This window comes from Pseudophryne corroboree, unplaced genomic scaffold (genome assembly GCF_028390025.1).
Source record: "Pseudophryne corroboree isolate aPseCor3 unplaced genomic scaffold, aPseCor3.hap2 scaffold_298, whole genome shotgun sequence".
NCBI lineage: Eukaryota > Metazoa > Chordata > Amphibia > Anura > Myobatrachidae > Pseudophryne > Pseudophryne corroboree.
The window spans coordinates 41,384-58,025 of NW_026969651.1; the positions used below are offsets into that span (position 1 = coordinate 41,384).

General features: G+C 44.6%; 1 non-coding gene and 1 pseudogene across 1 annotated transcript; one reads left to right on the top strand and one right to left on the bottom strand.

Moving 5' to 3' along the window:
• The first annotated feature begins 12,683 nt into the window (after nucleotides 1-12,683).
• LOC135015974 (U1 spliceosomal RNA) lies at nucleotides 12,684-12,862 on the top strand (annotated as a pseudogene).
• Nucleotides 12,863-14,943: 2,081 nt separating this feature from the next.
• Nucleotides 14,944-15,106, bottom strand: LOC135015888 (U1 spliceosomal RNA). Its single transcript, XR_010214066.1, has one exon. It is a non-coding gene; the product is annotated as a U1 spliceosomal RNA (small nuclear RNA).
• Between the last annotated feature and the right edge of the window lie 1,536 nt (nucleotides 15,107-16,642).

Here is a 16,642-nt window from a genome sequence, read left to right on the forward strand (position 1 = left end):
TTAGCAGTAAACATAGCGGTATTTGTGGCCGCCGGGAATGCTTCAACCCAATTTGAGAACACATCTATACAAACAAGTACATATTTCAAATTTCGACAAGGGGGTAATTGAATGAAGTCAATCTGTATTGCCTGGAAAGGACCGCCTGCAGGTGGGATATGAGATGGTTCTGTTGGTATTGCCTTTCCGATATTCTTTCTCAAACAGGTAAGGCATGACATTGCTCTCTTACTTGCATGAGATGAAAATCCTGGGGCGCACCAATATGCTCTTACCAACTTGCACATTCCTTCCTTGCCCAGATGAGTCAGCCCGTGAGCTGCCTCAGCTAAACATGGAAGATATGCTCTGGGGGCCACCGGTTTACCTTGTCCATCCGTCCAGAGTCCTGAGGACTCCTGGCCATATCCCTTCGCCTTCCAGACTGCCTTTTCCTGTGTGGAACACAAATTTTGCATTTCACACAACTTCTGTGTGTTGATGGTATTAAATACCATCAGTTGTGTGGTGTCTGTCTGTCTGGGGGTACCAGCTGCTAACTTAGCTGCTTCGTCTGCTCGGCTGTTACCAAGTGATACTGGGTCCTGGCTATATGTGTGTGCTTTACACTTGATAACAGCCACTCTGTCGGGTTCCTGTATCGCTGTTAGAAGCCTTTTGATGTGAGCTGCATGCGCTACCGGTGTACCAGCTGCCGTCATGAAATTTCTGAGGCGCCATAGGGCTCCGAAATCATGGACTACCCCGAATGCGTATCTAGAGTCGGTGTAGATATTGGCTGATTTGCCCTTAGCCAATTCACATGCTCTGGTTAGGGCGACCTGTTCAGCAACCTGGGCTGAGTGAGGTGGGCCTAGCGGTTCCGCTTCTATGGTGCCTTGGTCATCTACGACTGCGTATCCAGTACACAAGTCTCCCGAGTCTGACTGTCTGTGACAACTACCGTCCGTGTAGAAAGTTAGATCTACATTTTCCAGCGGGTTGTCACTGATGTCAGGCCTTGCGGTAAAATTTTGGGTCAAATATTCCATACAATCATGTGTGTCCTCCTGTGTGTTAAATTCTCCTTCCCCACCACTCTCATCCTCCACCCTTTGTGCCTGTCCAGGCACACCTGGGAGATATGTTGCAGGATTTAATGCACTGCATCTCCTTATGGTGATGTTTACGGGGGCCATTAGTGCCAATTCCCATCTTGTAAACCGCGCTGATGAGACGTGCCTGGTTTGGGCAGAATTTAGCAAGGCTGACACTGCATGTGGTGTATGAATTGTGAGGTTGTGACCTAGCACTACATCTTCGCTTTTCGTTACTAGCAATGCTATCGCAGCGACGCTTCGCAAGCATGTGGGGAGGGATCGCGCTACCGTGTCTAGCTGAGCGCTGTAGTATGCTACTGGCCTGCTGGCATCACCGTGCTTTTGGGTTAAGACGCCTGCCGCGCAACCAGCACTTTCTGTTCCGTACAGCTCAAAGGGTTTCCCATAGTCTGGCATACCTAATGCTGGTGCCTGCGTTAGGCACTGTTTAAGTCTCTCAAATGCCATCTCGGACTCGTCTGTATGCGAAATCCGATCAGGTTTGTTTGAGGAGACCATCTCCTGCAGAGGTAACGCTAGAATGGAAAACCCTGGGATCCAGTTACGGCAATACCCACACATTCCTAAAAATGTTCTGATCTGTTGCTGGGTTTTTGGCAGAGTCATGTCTCTAATTGCTTGAATTCTATCAGTGGTCAGGTGTCTCAGTCCTTGTGTTAGACAGTGTCCCAAATATTTTACCTTAGTTTGGCATAATTGCAACTTGTCTTTGGAAACCTTGTGTCCTGTGTCTGAAAGATGAAACAGGAGCTGTTTCGTATCCTTCAGGGATGCTTCCAATGAATCAGAACACAGTAGTAGATCATCCACGTACTGTATTAATACTGATCCACTCTCTGGTTGGAAAGACTGTAAACAATCATGCAAAGCCTGGGAAAATATACTTGGACTGTCTATGAAACCTTGTGGTAATCGAGTCCATGTGTATTGGACTCCTCTGTATGTGAATGCAAACAAATATTGGCTGTCAGGGTGCAGAGGTACCGAAAAGAAAGCGGAGCAGAGGTCAATAACAGTGAAAAATTTCGCAGTGGGAGGGATTTGCATAAGGATGACAGCTGGATTTGGCACTACGGGGAACTGACTCTCAACTATTTTGTTGATCCCCCTTAGATCCTGCACTAGCCGGTAACCCCTCCCCCCACTCTTTTTCACAGGGAAGATGGGACTATTGGCAGTGCTGGACGTTCTTACCAGAATACCCTGTTGTAGCAAGCGCTCTATTACGGGATACACTCCTAACTCCACCTCTGGCTTCAGAGGGTACTGTGGGATTTTTGGAGCTATCCTACCATCTTTTACTTGTACAACTACTGGAGCTACGTTTGCCATTAATCCAGTGTCCTGTCCATCTTTAGTCCAAAGTGACTCTGGTATCTGGGATGTCATTTCTTCTACTTTGGATGGAGTCCTATTTGTCATAATGGTATGTGACATTAATTTTGATGGGGAGTCTAACATGTCTCGCACTTCCTGAGCGTGATTCTCAGGTATGTCCAAGAATACACCTTCAGGAGTACAATAAATGACGCACCCCATTTTACACAATAAGTCTCTTCCCAGGAGATTAGTCGGTGCCGATGCAGCCAGCAAAAAGGAATGCTTGGTATGTAAAGGCCCTACTGTAATCTCGGCTGGTTTGCTAACAGGGTAGTGCTGGACTACTCCCGTTACCCCTATGGCTGGAATTGTCTTACCAGTGGTTCTCATGCCCACTGTCGAATTTATCACTGATTTGGCCGCCCCTGTGTCTACAAGAAAGTTTAATGATTTACCAGCTACATTGATTGCAATTTCAGGTTCACTCCCAAGGCTTGCAATCAATTTTACTGGCTGCAGATTACAGGTATGGCTACACCCCTATTGGGTATGGTGACCTCCCTGAATCCCGCTGGCAGCAACTACTTGTGAAGGGGTTAAATGGGAACTGCCAGGAGTTTGCCAGTCTCTGTTCGGGGGGTATCTTTTTGTTTCTCCTGCATGTGGCTCATAACTCCGTCTCTGCGGACCTTGCTCCCAATGTCGTGTGTCGTGTCGTTGTCTAGGGGGTTGGTAAGATCTTTGCGAATTTTTCGCTCTACAGTCTCGTGCTATGTGTCCCTGTTTATGACAAAAATAACATGTTACCACATTTGACTTACCCACAGGGTTTGGTGATATAAACACAGGCTGTTTTGTGGTCAGGGCCTGTATACTTACTGACATTAACTTATCACCTTGCGACTCCCTGTGTCTGGTGATATTCCGGTCGTGATCAATAGCATCCTCTCTCAAAGTAGCCACTTACAGACCTCGCCAACATGGTTGCGTGGTCTGTACCCTTGTCTTTAATGCTTCTTTTAAACCATCCATTAGCACAGATACTGCTACTTCTTGATGGTTTGCATTGGTCCTAATGCCCTCTATGCCAGTGTACTTTGCCATTTCTAATAATGCCCGGTGAAAATAATCAGCAGCTGTTTCTGTCTCTTTTTGTTTAATGAAAAAAATTCTATTCCATTTGGCTACAGCTGGGAAATACTCCTTTAACTGTAAATTTATTCTTTTTACGTTATCTTTGTTGTACACATCTGTAAGAGGTACATCCAGATCCAATCCACAGTCAGCTAAAAATTGAGCTGAGTCGACATTGGAGGGTAAACATGCCCTCAGCAATATCTGCCAGTCTTTGTTATTGGGCTCTAAAGTGTTTCCTAGGTCTCTGATGTATTTTTGGCTAGCAACTAAGTCTTTTCTGGGGTCAGGGAATTCAGACACTATGGTCCTTAATTCCATTCTGGAAAATGGGATATACATGGCAATGTTCCTGATAGGAGTGACTCCTGATGTGTCAGTTTTCCCATTTGGAACAGCTATTACCCTAACAGGATTAAGTCTACTAACATCATTCTGTGTAGATTCTACAGCCTGTGGTGAAATGGTTTCAGCATAGTGTAAGGTGCCGTACTTACCCGTTGATACGACCTCACCTGTCCCTCCGCTAGGGGGCTTTGTTACTAATCTTATGGGTTGGGCCGTGCCTACTGTCGTTTCTGATATAGTGGCTGCTAGAGAGAGCGCCGATATTGTTGCCGATTCGTCCTCTTGATCACACTCCTGGGGAAAGTTCAAAACAGGGTACAACTTGCACGGGTTAATGCTTGCATTGGTTAACTTATTAACATTATCCTTAACATTTATACAGTTGCTAAGTGCCTGTTTGTTACCCCCTGATGCGTCATTCTCCGCAACCAATTTCTCTCCTGATATGTATGGTGGCGGCGGGGCCGTGGCTATCAGTTTCCTGATAGGGCCAGATCCCGCCGCCAGAGCCAATCCTCTCTGTATTTCACCCTCCTGTTGCCATAGCTGCAAATAATCATAATGTTGGATTCGTCTCTTTGTTGATTTAATGAGACATATCCTCCTCCTTAAATTCATTAACACTTCTGGGCTGAAGCTACCTACTCTTGGGAATTTCTCCCCGTCATGTACTGTCATTCTCTCCCATTCATCACATAAAATTTCTGTATGTAAACCATATTTTTCACACATTACATACCTTGCCGACCCGACTGGTCGGTTTACTGAATCAACCCGAACCGAGGTTGATCGCCCCCTTCCTGAACAACTGGCCCCCATAATTTGCAGGTGTTGCTTGCTCTACCTCTGACCTTTATCTCAGGGTCTTCAGCGAACCCTTACAAAAAACCAAAATATTAAAAGATAGGTTGACGGTGAAGTTTACCGAGCACCTCACTCACTCGCCCACGCCGACCAATACGCCCACACACTGATATAGCGCTGGCGTACTCGACCCAGGGCCCCTATGAACCTCTATTTACTGGAACATGCGAGAGATATCCGAAGAACACTTACTCTTTCCAGTAACTATTGGTTGTTGGACAATTCCTGAGTGACCAGCGAACTTCCCTTCAGAAAATAAAAAATTACACAAATAACGTCAGAATGTACAAATAGTTTTATGACCGGGTTTGTACACAAATGGTACTGGTCAGACTAACTTAATGCACACAATTACGTGCGGTACAATCGTTCAGCACATAAGCAACTAATCTTATGTACGGAGCGACCAGTGGAATCGACATTCAGCAGCTGCGAATTCCTTCAGCCTGAGCTTTTTATGGCCTATATGGGTGTCGCACCAACCCTTCTTGGTGTTGTGCCTTGTCTCTATAGCGGACTTCCTTGTCTGCTGTACTTGGACCTCCTGGTCTGTTATGCGACCTCCTGGTCTGACCTCCTGGTCTGTTACAGTATGACCTCCTGGTCTGCTACACTCTAATGCTCAAATTTTATGTTTAAACAGAGATGCCTCCCTAGCCACCACGTATGTCACTTACACGTATGTACTTCACGAGAACTCGATGATTTCTGTGGTTCAATCCCCAAAATTGTAAAAACAAACACTCACTCACCACATACACACTTTTGTTTCTATTTCTATTTCTGCGCAGAAATTTTTCTTTAGACCAGATGTGTTGTAAATTTGGAGAAGGATCTGTTAATTTAAATTTCGGATTTAAAATAGATTTGCGCTATTTATCGCCTGTTGCGCTATTTATCGCTTGTTGCGCTATTTATCGCCTGTTGCGATATTTATCGCTTATTGCGCTATTTATCGCTTATTGTGCTATTTAAAAATCAACACTATCGTGTGATTTGAGTTACGTGGGCGTACCCAGACGCTCCGTTGCATAATTTACGCTGCGTGCGTCGGCCTTTGCGTACGCGAGTCTCAGCCTTTTGTTAGAGACACGTGTATACAAAACCAATGTCCACCGTAACACAACTAACACGTTTTATCAATGTAGATGATCCTCAGTCGTCTACCGTGCAACACACCAATCTCTCCTTTTACCTTTAGGTAGAGCTGCGTGTGTGCTTTACACTTTATCCCTTAACGCATTACTTTTACACTTTAACTATGAAATAGCGACAAATCTCTCTTAGCACGTTTTATCAATTATAAAATGGCAAACAGGAGAGTGATATATGAAAATACACGAATGAAAAAGAAATGCAGATATGCGTGTGTGCGTACGCAAGATAGAAATAAACAGTTTTAAAAGACACTAGTGTGTTGTTCTTACCTCCGGTTCCCGGATTCCTTCAGCACCCTTTACTAAGCGAAACAGACGCTTATCCCGTCAGCACTGCGAAGAATATGATCTCCCGCCCTTTGCTGATGGATAATGTCTGCTGAAATTACCTAGCAGAGATATGTGAAGGACAGGACGAGCCGCCAATTGATAAAGCTAAATATTTATCTTATTTAAAACCCTTTGTGAGGTCTAAGAACACTGTACGCTATTTGCGTATGGAGTACCGTAAGGGTACGCTCGTTGCGTAACAATCGCTTAGCCGTGGTCGAGACGCTCAAGCGTCACGTTCGCTCACGGCCAAGAGATCACAGGCAGGCACGCTATTGGCTGCTGACTAACGTAATGGTTCGCTATAGCGTAACGGACGCTGTATCGGGAGCGGGCTGCTCAAGCGATACAGACGCTCACGAGAATACGCTGTTGGTATCGGGCACACTTATAGGTGAGCGACTACCGTAATGCTACGCTATCAGCGTAGCGGACGCTCGAGACCACGAGGAGATCACGAGCGGCGCCGACGCTCACAATGTTAAACCTTTATGTCTAAACCACAAACAATGTAATTTGCTGTAAAACCTTAGTGTAGAGATAGGGTGTAAATGCAACACTGTATAACCTTATTAACTCAAAAGCTGTTCGAGCGTCACCGACGCTCTGAGAATACTTAACACTATAAGAAATACACAAATACCGTGCTTAGGGTCCAACGCCTAATATATATATTATGAATGTTATACTTGCAAAAGAATTAATACAATACAAGTCATACACTACAATATAACATAGACTAACTAACCAGGTAACTACACAGTAAATACAATACAAGTACGTTTAAGAGAAAATGAGAGAAAGAGAAGAGAGAGAGAGAAAGATATGGCCCATAATAACAAGAAAAGACAATATGATTACGGAGAAAACTTACGCACAAAGGAAACGATCGCATGCGCCTCTGGACATCCAGCTCCCGATTTTCAGCAATGATAACCGATGAAGAGTGAGTGCTGGATGTGATCGGCCTGTCTATTTATGCCCCACACACAATACAATTCAATGGTCCCTACAATCTCATTGTTCATTGGACACAGGAATTCGTCTTCGCATTATAACAAAAGGTCATAGGTTGATTCATACAGGTGGGCTGTGACTATTTCCAACAGCTCAGGTGGGAGGGAAACTGGGTTTCCCGCCGCATGGATAAGTAAGTGCAAATACAGTAAATGTTCATAAACTTCTTATGTCCATAACTATTCGCACGAGCGATTGATCCGCTTCAAACCAACACCGGAATATTGCTAATTAAATACTCTTCCGATGGATACTAAACACCACTGTATTACTCCTGTCTGACCCTTCGTATCAAACAATGAGGGATCTCTCTGTCCAGGAACATACTACATTAACTAAACTTTCAGACTCTATCAAAGGGACCATAATCTACAAAATGCATTATATGGTGAAAATATGTAACGAAAGAGTCGCCCGCTAGACGCACACAATCTCTACCGTAAATGCGCATACCGTGCGCCTGCGGGTGCCCGCAACAGCGAGTATGCGCACGCACGGGAGAGCGCACGCATGCGCAGCAGGGACACATATGAGGTGCAAATATGGCAGTGTGCATCGTGATATTTTTCTGACTTTGACAGCTTACATGATTCTCCGCCCAGCGAAGAATTCTGGTGGCTTCCGCCATCGCCACTCTGCTCCTTGTGCCGCCTTGGCGGTTTACATGAACTAGTGCGGTGACGTTGTCTGACTGGATCAGAACTGGTTGGTCGCGAAGTAAGGTCTCCGCTTGACATAGGGCGTTGTATATGGCCCTTAGCTCCAGGATGTTGATGTGAAGACAAGTCTCCTGACTTGACCAAAGACCTTGGAAATTTCTTCCCTGTGTGGCTGCTCCCCAACCTCGGAGGCTCGCGTTCGTGGTCACCAGGATCCAGTCCTGAATGCCGAACCTGCGGCCCTCTAGAAGGTGAGCACTCTGCAGCCACCACAGGAGAGATACCCTGGCCCTGGGGGACAGGGTGATCAACTGATGAATCTGTAGATGTGACCCGGACCACTTGTCCAGTAGGTCCCATTGCAAGATCCTCGCATGGAACCTGCCGAAGGGAATGGCCTCGTATGATGCCACCATCATTCCCAGGACTCGAGTGCAGTGATGCACTGACACCTGTTTTGGTTTCAATAGGTTCCTGACCAGAGTCATGAGTTCCTGGGCCTTTTCTATCGGAAGATAAACCCTTTTCTGGTCCGTATCCAGAATAATGCCCAAGCAAAGTCAGACGAGTCGTAGGAACCAACTGCGACTTCGGGATATTGAGAATCCAGCCGTGTTGCTGTAACACCTTCAGTGAAAGTTATACGCTGTTCAGCAACTGCTCTCTTGATCTCGCTTTTATGAGGAGATCGTTCAAGTACGGGATAATTGTGACACCTTGCTTTCGCAGGAGCACCATAATTTCCGTCATTACCTTGGTGAAAATTCTCGGAGAAAATTCTGGAGAGACCAAACGGCAACGTCTGAAATTGGTAATGACAATACTGTACCGCAAATCTTAGGTACGCCTGATGAGGTGGATAAATGAGTACATGAAGGTATGCATCCTTTATGTCCAGAGATATCATAAAATCCCCCCCTTCTAGGCTGGCGATGACCGCTCTTAGCGATTCCATCTTGAACTTGAACCTTTTCAAGTATAGGTTCAGGGATTTTAAATTTAATATGGGTCTGACCAAACCGTCCGGTTTTGGGACTACAAACAGGGTCGAATAATTTCCATTTCCTTGTTGAAGCAGGGGAACCTTGACCACCACCTGTTGAAGATACAATTTGTGAATTGCATTTAACACTATCTCCCTTTCCTGGGGAGAAGATGGTAGGGCCGATTTGAAAAACCGGCGAGGAGGCACCTCTTCGAATTTCAGCTTGTAACCCTGAGAAACAATTTCTATTGCCTAGGGATCCACCTGCGAATGAACCCAGATGTGGCTGAAAACTCGAAGACGTGCCCCCAACTGGGCGGACTCCTTTAGCGGAGCCCCAGCGTCATGCGGTGGATTTTGTAGAGGCCGGGGAGGACTTCTGTTCCTGGGAACTAGCTGTGTTGTGCAGCTTCTTCCCTCTGCCCTTACCTCTGGCAAGAAAGGACACACCTCGTACTTTCTTGTTTCTCTGTGATCGAAAGGACTGCATTTGATAATGTGGTGCTTTCTTAGGCTGTGAGGGAATATAAGGCAAAAAATTTGATTTACCAGCTGTAGCTGTGGAGACTAGGTCCGAGAGACCTTCCCCAAACAATTCCTCACCCCTGTAAGGTAAAACCTCCATATACCTTTTTGAGTCGGCATCACCTGTCCATTGCCGGGTCCATAGGACTCGTCTAGCAGAAATTGACATAGCGTTTATTCTAGAACCCAGTAGACTAATGTCACTTTGAGCATCTCTTATATATAGGACAGCATCTTTTATATGCCCTATGGTCAATAACATAGCATCCTTATCTAGGGTCTCAATCTCTGCTGATAAGGTATCTGTCCATGCTGCCACCGCGCTACAACCCCGGCCGACGCAATTGCCGGTCTGAGTAAGGTACCAGAATGTGTGTAAATGGACTTTAGGGTAACCTCCTGCTTGCGGTCAGCATGGTCCCTGATGGTAGCCGTATCCTGGGATGGCAGCGCTACCTTTTTGGATAAGCGTGTCAATGCTTTATCCACCCTAGGGGAGGATTCCCACCGTATCCTGTCCATTGGCGGGAAAGGATACGCCATAAGAATCCTTTTGGGAATCTGCAGCTTTTTGTCTGGAGATTCCCAAGCTTTTTCACATAATTCGTTCAACTCATGTGAGGGGGGAAAGGTTATCTCAGGTTTCTTTCCCTTATAGATGTGTACCCTCGTGTCAGGGACAGGGGACTCTGTGATGTGCAAAACATCTTTTATTGCAATAATCATATATCGAATACATTTAGCCAATTTTGGCTGTAACTTTGCATCATCGTAGTCGACACTGGAGTCAGAATCCGTGTCGGTATCTGTGTCAACTATTTGGGATAGTGGGCGCTTTTGAGACCCCGAAGGTCCCTGCGACATAGGGACAGGCATGGGTTGACTCCCTGACTGTTCCCTAGCTTCAGCTTTGTCTAATCTCTTGTGTAATAAGTTTACATTAGCACTTAAAACATTTCACATATCCATTCAGTCAGGTGTCGGCGTTGTCGATGGAGACACCACATTAATTTGCTCCTGCTCCTCTCTAGGAGAGCCTTCTACCTCAGACATGTCGACACACGTGTACCGACACACCATACACTCAGGGAATCCTCTTATCTGAGGACAGTTCCCCAACAAGGCCCTTTGGAGAGACAGAGAGAGAGAGTATGCCAGCACACACCCCAGCGCTATATGACCCAGGAAAAAAACACAATAATTTTATGTTTACCCAGTAGCGCTGTATTTCCATATATATATGCGCCTAATTATGTGCCCCCCTCTTCTTTAAGACCCTCTTTCTACCGTGGTATAAGCAGGGGAGAGTCCGTGGAGCTTCCCCTCAGCGGTGCTGTGGAGAAAATGGTGCTGGTGAGTGCTGAGGGAGAAGCCCCACCCCCTCAGCGACGGGCTTCTGTCCCGCTCAAATATAGTAAAAAAATGGCGGGGGCTCTTATATATATATATACAGTGCCTAGCTGCATATATATTTATTTTGCCAAAGAGAGGTCTATATTGCTGCCCAGGGCGTCCCCCCTGAGCCCTTCACCCTTACACTGACTGCCGTGTGTGAGGTGTATGGGAGCAATGGAGCACAGCTTTACTGCTGTGCGTTACCTCAGTGAAGATCATGAAGTCTCCCGCCGCCTCTGAAGTCTTCTTTTCTTCTCATACTCACCCGGCTTCTATCTTCCGGCTCTGCGAGGGGGACGGCGGCGCGGCTCTGGGACGGACGGCGAGGGTGAGACCTGCGTACCGATCCCTCTGGAGCTAATGCTGTACAGTAGCCTAAGAAGCAGAGCCTATCAACTCACAGAAGTAGGTGTGCATCTCTCCCCTCCGCCCCTCGATGCAGGGAGTCTGTTGCCAGCAGGCTCCCTGAAAATAAAAAAATCTAACAAATATACTTTCTGTCAGGAAACTCAGGAGAGCTCCCTGAAAAGCACCCAGTCTCCTCTGGGCACAGTAGTAAACTGAGGTCTGGAGGAGGGGCATAGAGGGAGGAGCCAGTGCACACCCAGATCTAAAGTCTTTCTTTAAGTGCCCATGTCTCCTGCGGAGCCCGTCTATCCCCCATGGTCCTTACGGAGTCCCCAGCATCCTCTAGGACGTAAGAGAAAAATTATGCTGGCAGAAAAATCCAATTGAGTGATTAAACAGCTCCAGAGCTGCTCTGTAAGGCAAGTAAAAGGGTGTGGGCCCTGCAGCACTACCTGTAGTTTGCATTGTGCATTGGAAGCCTAGTTTGCTGTCTGTTTCCACTTCTTTTTTCTTGAGCCCCTCCCGTCTATACCCTTGTGCACTATCCTGACTTCTCCTCCCGTCTGCTTACTTTGTGCCTTCCAATGCACAATGCAAACTACAGGTAGTGCTGCAGGGCCCACACCCTTTTACTTGCCTTACAGAGCAGCTCTTGAGCTGTTACAGTGCCCAGCTGCTGCAAGAAATCAGCGTGAATGCTTCAGGGGCTGGGGCATGGCCAACATGAGCCCCACACCGAAGGAGGGTGGGGGTGTTTAATGCGAACTAGGGGTCTCGCACAATGCGAACTACAGGTAGTGCTGCAGGGCCCACACCCTTTTACTTGCCTTACAGAGCAGCTCTGGAGCTGTTACAGTGCCCAGCTGCTGCAAGAAATCAGCTTGAATGCTTCAGGGGCTGGGGCATGGCCAACATGAGCCCCACACCGAAGGAGGGTGGGGGTGTTTAATGCGAACTAGGGGTCTCGCACAATGCGAACTACAGGTAGTGCTGCAGGGCCCACACCCTTTTACTTGCCTTACAGAGCAGCTCTGGAGCTGTTACAGTGCCCAGCTGCTGCAAGAAATCAGCTTGAATGCTTCAGGGGCATAGCCAATGTGAGCCCCACACCGACGGAGGGTGGAGGTGTTTAATGCAAACTAGGGGTCATCCAAGTGCCGCAAAAGGCCGCCATGCCCTGCACGCCCCTTTTCTCTTTTCATATGCAGACGAGGGTTGAAGCCAACTTTGACCCACTGCTTGGATGACATCGCCATATGCAAATCCATCTGCTGCAGGCCTTCCCCCAGGAATGCTTGCACTAGTTGTTGCATTTGGTTTGTTGTTTGGGGGTGCTTCAGTATTAGGCAGCCTTCTGCCCTCCCATGTTCATCTGAAAATATGTGTTCTCCCTGCAGTTGTTGTCCCCAGATGAGAGTTCCCTTGTGCTGCCTCAGTTGAATCTCCTTTACTTGACAGAGATGTGCCTGAGCAGCGGCCCTCCCCAGCCCTATCCCAAATCATACTTATTTTGCATAGGAGATACCATGGTCATGAAGACTGTTCTCCCAGGGTGCGGTTCATTCATTGCATTCTGGGTATGCTGACCCCTGTGATTTCCCCAAATGTGGGAAACTCGACTGCATTATTTAATGCGAACTAGGGGTCATCCAAGCACCGCAAAAGGCCGCCATGCCCTGCATACCCCTTTTCTCTTTTCATAAGCAGACGAGGTTTGAAGCCAACTTTGACCCACTGCTTGGATGACATCACTTGCTGCCTTTCCAATGAAGCAAGTTTAATTTAATAATAGGTGAAAAACCATCCCTACAAAGGTGTTAATCAGATACTTGGCTTTGTGGACACTTTTCAGAGCACAAATTTGTTAGCATAAAAATAAAGCCAGAAAATGAAGAGCTGTTTAATCACTCAATTGGATTTTTCTGCCAGCATATTTCTTTTTCTCTGCAACCCACTGCTAAATTGTGCTTCGTGGCTGTTTTTTTTATAAAATCACTTAATCAAATCTAACTCTGATTACATCAGAGAAGGCCAGGTACCCTACACCATAAGAGGTGGTTTGAAATTTTTACTTGTCTACTTAAAGATCACCAAAATCTGATAACGAGGTCAATTACGTCCCTAGGTGGGATTGAACCACCAACCTTTTGGTTAACAACTGAACACGCTAACTGTTTGCGCCTCAGAGACACTTTGCAAAAGTACATACTGACAAAGGTTAATAAGCATTCATCTAGAACGTTTCCTAGAAAAACTTTAAAAAGTCAATAATCTGGAGAGTTTTTGTAAGATGTTCCTTCCATCAACCAATGAAGAAACACATTGGTACTTTCCCATGATGAGTGAGTGCTTCAGGATCTCTTGCACTTACATGTGCAGCAAAGGACTACAATGGAAGCATGCTGGGCCTATAACCCAGAGGTAGGCAGATTGCAACTGTCCTCTGCTATATGCATTTTTTTTGTTAATTAAAGTAATCCAAAACTGGGATTGATATTTTGGCTCTTTTATTTTTACTTAAAGTACAATAACTTTTACTGTTTTAATTTGTTTTAATAGTATATTGACAGTATTGTTTTCTTTCAAAAATCCAATTAATTTTCTTTACCCGATTATTAAAATGGTAATTGACAAAAACAATCTACATTGTCACCAGAAGAGCAGTACAAAATGTACAAGTGATATATTAAAATCATCTTTCCAGCTTGAATTTCAATGATGCCTTGGTGCAACAATTTTGTGAGAAACATCTTCACCCATAAAGAAAGATTTTCTTAATTCCTTACCTGTGTGCTGATTAGATATCACCTTGTTTTCACATTAAACAGACTTCCCCATGAGGAAGCAGCAAGGATGCAGTGACGTTTATGTTTCCTGGTGTCAACCTGTATTATTTCAGTAGACATTGAAATGAGGATGCATCTTGCTGCCTTTCCAATGAAGCAAGTTTAATTCAGTAATAGGTGAAAAACCATTCCTACAAAGGTGTTAATCAGAGACTTGGCTTTGTGGACACTTTTCAGAGAGCAAATTTGTTAGCATAAACATAAAATCAGAAAATGAAGAGCTGTTTAATCACTCAATTGGACTTTTCTGCCAGCATAATTTTTTTTCTCTGCAACCCACTGCTAAATTGTGCTTCCTAGCTGTTTTTTATAAAATCACTTAATCAAATCTAATTCTGATTACATCAGAGAAGGCCGGGTACCCTACACCATAAGAGGGGGTTTGAAATTTTGACTTGTCTACTTAAAGATCACCAAAATCTGATAACAAGGTCTATTACGTCCCTGGGTGGGATTGAATCACCAACCTTTAGGTTAATAGCCATACACACTAACTGATTGCGCCACAGCGACACTTTGCAAAAGTACATACTGACAAAGGCTAATAAGCATTCATCTAGAACGTTTCCTAGAAAAACTTTAAAAAGTCAATAATCTGGAGAATTTTTGTAAGAAACACATTGGTACATTCCCATGATGAGTGAGTGCTTCAGGATCTCTTGCACTTACATGGGCTATTAACCAAAAGGTTCCCACCCAGTGATGTAATTGACCTTGTGATCAGATTTTGGTGATCTTTAAGTAGACAAGTCAAAATTTCAAACCCCCTCTTATGGTGTAGGGTACCTGGCCTTCTCTGACGTAATCAGAGTTAGATTTAATTAAGGTGCACAAGGGAATAGAAGGGAGCGGTTTAAGAAAAGAGAAGTGGAAACAGACAGCAAACTAGGCTGGAGAGAGACCTGAGACAAAGAGATCTGAATTATACGAGAGCCGACCAGGGGAAACACAAATTATGCAGTCAAGTTTCCCACATTTGGGGAAATCGCAGGAGCAGCACACCCAGAGTGCAATGGGTGAGCCTTTCCCTGGGAGAAGCACCTTCCTGATCATAGTATCTCACCTGGCAGGTAAGTAGGAGTTGGGCTAGTGCTGGGGAGGGTCGCTGCTCGGGTACCCCCCTGTCAAGTGAAGGAGATCCAACTGAGGCAGCACAAGGGAACTCTCGAAAGAAGAACAAGGCTAGAGGAAGATCTGAGACAAAGAAATCTGACTTTTACCAGAGCTGACCAGAGGAAAGCACAAACACAGTACCCCACTACCACCAGGAAACATTAACGCCACTGCATCCTTGCTGCTTTCTCATGTGGAAGTCTATTTAATGTGAAAACAAGGTGATATCTAATTAGCACACAGAAAAGAAAATTAAGTGAATTTTTGAAAGAAAACAATACTGTCAATATACTATTAAAACAAATTAAAATGGTAAAAGTTATTGTACTTTAAGTAAAAATAAAAGAGCAAAAATATCAATCCCAGTTTTGGATTACTTTAATTAACAAAAAAAATGCATATAGCAGAGGATAGTTTCAATCTTTCTACCTCTGGGTTATGGGCCCAGCATGCTTCCATTGCAGTACTCTGCTGCACATGTAAGTGCAAGAGATCCTGAAGCACTCACTCATCATGGGAAAGTACCAATGTGTTTCTTCATTGGTTGATGGCAGAAACATCTTACAAAAACACTCCAGATTATTGACTTTTTAAAGTTTTTCTAGGAAACGTTCTAGATGATTGTTTATTAGCCTTTGTCAGTATGTAATTTTGCAAAGTGTCGCTGTGGCGCAATCAGTTAGTGTGTATGGCTATTAACCAAAAGGTTGGTGGTTCAATCCCACCCAGGGATGTAATTGACTTTGTTATCAGATTTTGGTGATCTTTAAGTAGACAAGTCAAAATTTCAAACCCCCTGTTATGGTGTTAGGTATTTAGACTTCTCTGATGTAATCAGAGTTAGATTTGATTCAGTGATTTTATAAAAACAGCTAGGAAGCACAATTTAGCAGTGGGTTGCAGAGAAAAAGAAATATGCTGGCAAAAAAATCCAATTGAGTGATTAAACAGCTCTTGGATGGTTTTTCACCTATTACTAAATTAAACTTGCTTCATTGGAAAGGCAGCAAGATGCATCCTCATTTCAATATCTACTGAAATAATACAGGTTGACACCAGGAAACATTAACGCCACTGCATCCTTGCTGCTTTCTCATGTGGAAGTCTGTTTAATGTGAAAACAAGGTGATATCTAATTAGCACACAGGTAAGGAATTAAGAAAATCTTTATTAAAGGGTGAAGATGTTTCTCACAAAATCGTTGCCCCAATGCATCATTGAAATTCAAGCTGGAAAGATGATTTTAATATATCACTTGTACATTTTGTATTGCTCTTCTGGTGACAATGTAGTTTGTTTTTGTCAATTACCATTTTAATAATCGGGTAAAGAAAATTAATTGGATTTTTGAAAGAAAACAATACTGTCAATATACTATTAAAACAAATTAAAATGGTAAAAGTTATTGTACTTTAAGTAAAAATAAAAGAGCAAAAATATCAATCCCAGTTTTGGATTACTTTAATTAACAAAAAAAAATGCATATAGCAGAGGATAGTTT